The sequence below is a fragment of the Sabethes cyaneus genome, chromosome 3 (assembly GCF_943734655.1).
Source record: "Sabethes cyaneus chromosome 3, idSabCyanKW18_F2, whole genome shotgun sequence".
Lineage (NCBI taxonomy): Eukaryota > Metazoa > Arthropoda > Insecta > Diptera > Culicidae > Sabethes > Sabethes cyaneus.
The window spans coordinates 243,756,531-243,762,427 of record NC_071355.1 but is presented as its reverse complement, the minus strand read 5'-3'; positions in this window follow the sequence as shown (position 1 = coordinate 243,762,427).

Below are 5,897 nucleotides of genomic sequence, written 5' to 3'. Positions count from 1 at the left end.
CTTTTACAAAGATTTTCACTGTTTCAATGTGGTTTTTCGAAGTTTTTCAATGTTTGTAACAGTGAAATTTAATGTTTTTTCACTATACATTTTTATTCGGGAAAGGCTCCGTTTCTATAGAATAGACCAACCTCGTTGTTTTTACGTCTTGACATCGAATGAGGTGTCAGGCATATAATTAAGTTTTTATAACGGTAGATTTTACAATTGACAGAGGGAACGATAGAAGACAGTAATGAAACAAAGAGTCGATAGGATCTAACAGATTGAGATAAGGCGTGAATGGGAAAGAACGGAATTTGTTTATGTAGGTGTACTGACCTCTAATACTTTCCTAATATGAGCGATGAATGCGGCTCGAACATCATAATAGTTCGAAGCCTATCAAATTCATTATCATCATATCTTTTCAAAAACATAAAATACCGTAATTAATCAGCCGGTTTTATTTTGTCCTAATAATCCGAAAGCCTACAATTTTTTTTTCAGAACTCACGTTAAATTTCATTGTAACTTCGTTGTAAAACAGTGTAAAACTTATAGTGAATGTACCACAAATTTTACTGTTTTTGGTTTTTATTTGTATGGGAAAAAGCCGAAAAATTTAGTGTTACATCACTTAATCATCCCCTTATTCGCTGTAAAATTGGCGGTTTCCATTAAAATTTACGAAGTTTTTCGATGTTTGTAACAGTGAAATTTAATGTTTTTTCGCTATACATTTTTATTCGGGTAGGCAAAGTAACCGAAGGATTTAATATCCAGTGATGAAGCAGGCGACCATTTTTTGCTGATATGAAATGTGGTAAATTCGGACGACGCCACTCTTTGACTGATAATTGCACCTGTGGAATTAATTATACGTATAAGCATAAACCATTGATCAGTGTTTGTTTTTAAGCTCAAATAAAGTTTCATTTTCATCTTCTGAGGCATGTTTTGACGTAAACATATAAACCGAAAATTGCCAGAGCGCATACTTTATGAATTTCTTGTGATAGGATGAAACCTGCGTTAGTACTCATACATGTTGAATATTCAACCTGAATGTTAAAGTAATGCAATTTATTACTATATTACAATTCATTGCATCCTTGGTGAATGACAAAGCTAATGTAAGTACATCAAAGACATTCGATCGCACTCTAAAAAGTGCTCAAAATCAAGTACAACTCGCCACAAAACGGGCAGCCATTGACAGCGTATTTCCATAAGGACTCGCCCTTTGAAAATTTGGCGGAGAGGTCATGTGGTTTGTTGAAGTTAGCGGTCAAGTTGTGGTACTTTGGTACGGGCTTTCCCATAGCCGATAATACTTCGCAATGGATTCAGCACCATGCATTTACGTTTATGGAATTTTACATATGAAAGAAATATCCACGTGAACAAACCGGGGATAGGGGATATCCAGGATAGGGGATCAATGTCCAGGTTCGTCCACGGATGGGGAGAAGAGCGTTGAAAATTGGTATTTTTCTGTCTACATGGTGTCTGAATGATCCCGTAAATAGGTTGCCTTCAGTTAAAAGTTCGTTAAACTCCTCAAAATGCCCTTAAAGTGTACAAATTCAGATGTTTAAAGTAGTTTTCATAATAGAAAATTGGTGGAAGAAATACAAACACTTTCAAGAGTGCAACCTGCTTTTGCTTTTCTATTCATCCATGAATCCGCTGTTTCCTACTTCAAACCATGTCTGATGATATTCCTGATCGACGAGTGAGCCACATTTGAATCGTTGGTCATTGATCGCCCGGATTGAACAGGATTCCAGTAAATCCGCTTCCGAAGCCATGTTATCACGATTTTAATCAAAATCTAAAGTTCGATGTTTTTGGTCTGATTTTCTACGTAAGTATCCGTTTCTTGAGTTGATGCTGACATGTTTCAGCTGTCTTAATATCTTTCAAGGTCTGAGTTTCCTCAAACTATCTCATCAGTTCTCGTTTTGGAAGCTGTTCGCAAGCAGGAGACTCAACATGTACCGAAGTTTATTGACACCAGGGTGGAAAATGTGAAGAGGAAAATTGTTCTGGAAAAAGTTTCTTGCATCTGAAACAAAACAATGAGATTATTAAATATGTATTAATATGTACCTATTCCCCTTCATTTCTTTCGAAACAACCACAAGAGTGTTTTCTCCAAGAAAAATCCACATCAAGCTGAGAAAATAAAAACCTAATAAAATTAATAACAATATATCATCCTCACACATTTCTCGCAACCCTCGAAGCAAATCCAGCCCCTGCAGTAAATATTTTTCTGCCTCTCCGGCATATATGGCGATAATAAAATAATTGTTGGCCGGTAGGTATGTGTGCATTCCTTGTTTTTACGGTCCGTTGATGGAGTGCCTACTTATTACCAACAACAAAAGCACAGCTTTCACTTGCCTGGCCAAACCGTGCGTCACTCCCGGGGCTGCTGTCTACCACACTCACTGCGGCGCTCGCTGGCTGGCTGGCTGGCTGGCAGGATGTGTGCAAAAACGCCAAATAATAAAACCCCCATCGGCGGGCGGGCGGCCATAGAGGTGTAGTCCTCCACCTCCGTCGTGTGTCGTGAGTCGTGTCAGTCCGGAAGTGTTTTTTGTTGCTTCGTCTTTTCGGTTAGCCCCACGTCGAAAATTACTGGGACTGCGTTTTTCGGGATCATATCCCCTCGGTGTGTAGGCTCAGAAGGATGACGACGAACTACCTACAAGTTGGCTGTTCATTAGAGAGGAATGGCGAACGCCTGTTGGGTTTGTACGTACGTACGGACGTACGTACGTATTGCTCCACCGCCGGAGGATAGCAAGGAAGCAGTGCCGGTCTCCGACCATTTATTTTGTTCCATCGAGTGGAAAAGGGTAAACACATTCACCGGGAATGCTGCCGCATTGAAACCACGACAGCAGCAGCAACAGTAACAGCAGGAACGAAGTGATGACTCTCGTGGGGCATACAACCTGGCATGCTTGGATGGGCACCAGGCAACTGAAAGGTTTTTTTTCTGCAATTCGCACTCACATGCGCAGGGTTGTGGTTCTTTGTTTGTACAAACAGCTATTGAGCCGTGAGGGGTTTACACTGTGTGGAACATGTAATAAAGGCTACTTTACCCGATTGTATCACCGGAACTTTCCAGATGGAAATTCGATTGGCTTCCGAAAATTGGTAGAGACAATATGTTCAAGTTAAAGTCATTTGTGCTCCAAAAAGCGATGCTGTAATCTGTAGCTAATTTTGTGCTTGAAATGTTGATAAAACAAAAAGCACTCCATCAGCATCAGCAGGGTCTGTAGATTACCCTGATTAACATTAATTTGTTTTCTTAATCAAAATCCTGTTTACAGTGTTAGTCCTTTTGCACGTCCCCCGTGTTGTCGTGCTCACTTTTCCATCGCACCAGCTGCTGTGACACGGGTGACTTTTTTTTCTTGTCTCCTTCTTGTTTATATCATCCGATTTTCAACTTTTTTGTTTTACTTTCGTTGGAGGGGGTAAGCGGTCGGAAAAGAATGCCGCTGCTGTGGTCGTTTCTCGCAAAAGTTTCCTACATTATTCATGTTCGGATGGGAAAATCTCGCTGGACGACGTCAAAGTTTTATCATTTTGTTGTTCGTAACAAATGTTCTGTTTTGATTTTAGTTCGGTGATAAACGAATAAAATAAATACAAAGCAATCGAAATGAAATTCTTGCAACCACTAAGTACGCGTGGTATTACATGAAAGCACTTAATTCTTTTATCTGCTAAAATCTACAAAAATCTCTGCCTTACGTAGGAGGAATCAACCACTTCTTTGAAGTGATAATTTCTCCCCCGAAGACGACACTTTCTTGATTTCAGTTCTTTGTGCAATTAAGCCAAACAATATCACCCTCTGAACAAAACTGACACCGCCAGAACTGCTCCGACTGCTCTCTACTGTGAAATCTTCCGTTAAAATCCAATTTGTTTCCCGCCAATCCAACCAACCAACCAACAAACTTCATTCTACCCGCTCACACTCGAACAACTTTCGAAATTACACGAGCGAAATATTGATATTCATTAAGCAGATTACGCTGCAGCAGCAGCTACGGTTCTTCCTTCCGTAGTGGTTCCATCGGAGTTGTCTGCCTGACTGACTGACTAAGGACGAAGGACTAAGGCAGACACAGTATCCCGACACATTCCGAAAGCCCGCAGCGCAAACCACATGGGCATTAAAAAGTCAACACCATATCGCCCGCCTGCCTGTCCGCCTGCCCTGCACCGGCTCCATCCGGCATCCGACAAATTCGACCGAACCTCTCTCCTATAGTCAGCGATGCTCCTTCGATTACGCGCGATTACCGCCTCGCCTAGGCTGCCTGGCAGCTCGACAGCCAGCGAACTGAATTAAGCCCTGAAGCCCCGGTCCCGGTTTTCCACAGGCTTGGCTCGTTCCGTGCCGTACCGTTCAGCCGAAACCAATTGAATTCTCAACTCGAAACATTATCCATTCGAGTTTGTAAATTCAATTAATCCAGATTGTGTGGATGCTACGCCTCCGCTCTATCTCTTTGCGTTTTGCTGTATTTACCCGCGTGAGTTGAGTGTAGTCCTGTCGTTCTGGCCGTAGTCCTCCGGTCTGCTCCCGTGCTGCTGCTGCTGTTTGTACACATTTGTTTGCCGACACTTGAAATTCCGGATGGCTTTAAATTTCATTGAGCTTTCTCTTATTCTGGATAACGTAACGATTCTAAAGGACTACACTCTAGCTTGGTGGTGGATTGGCACTGCTGCAGTAGGTTTTAGCCAGGATGTGAATGTGCTCCACTCAAGTGCGAGTGCAAGTGAACGGATTTGTTCAACTTCGGTTGAGAAGATGAGTAATTTGTGTCTGTCAATACGGTGTTAGGTTAGACAGTGCAGATTGTTTATTTAGAAACGGGTGGATTATGTGCTTGTGTGTTTAAGTCATTACTTGATTTCGGTTGGGTTGGAATTTACAATGGAACATAATGAAGCTTGTCCTAATGGAGAAACGAATTTCTAATATATTCCACTCTAATGGGAGTCAATTTACTGATGAGTAAACAATCTGCTGTTGGTTATGTGAATACCATTGAGAGCCTCATTGGAGGAAGATAAACTGTGGCCGGTTACATTCCATTGGGAGTTTTGATTTTGCCGTCTGAAGCCGGACAAATTTATTGGATGCAATTATCTGACCATTCACCTGTAGGTCAGAAGTAAAGTTCAAGTTTGTAGCAGGATTTGTGAATGTCAGTAGGGTTGAACCTTTTGTTGGCCATGCGGATTGTCCGCACCTCAATAAACGGTTTCAGAGAATTATGTATTAAATTCTTCTCGTGGTTTCTTAAAATTGAGTTATTGAAAATCATCACTTTGAAAACTGAACACCTATTTCTGACTGAAGAGTTGAGTAATGGCCTCGAGTGGAATGTCAATAATAGATGTTAGCAATCTTCTATTTATTGAAAAAGTATATCTAAAATTTTTAAATTTAAAATTGTTTTAAAGCTACTTAAAATCAATATTTAACCCTTTAAAGCTTGAATATACCGAATTTATATGTGTATTTATTAAGTAGAAATTTACAACCTTTCTTTACTGTATAACAAAAGTGTACAGAAATCACAGTAGGCAATTATTGTTAAAAAGAAATTTATTTGTTTACATCATGGCGTCAAGGAAACAAGCGCGTCGAGGATCGATTCCGCTCGCTGGCAATGAAAATTGTTTGCTATTAGCACGTAAGTTTACTTATTTATTGAATTATTCCCAATCGACGGCTTGTTAAATCCTGAAATGAATTGTGGAATGTCTGGCTATCCACTGGAAACCCGCAGATGACAGAAAAGCGAACGCAACGAATCGTAAAGCTTATTCCCAACTGGTCACTCTTTTCGAACGGAATCAGAGGC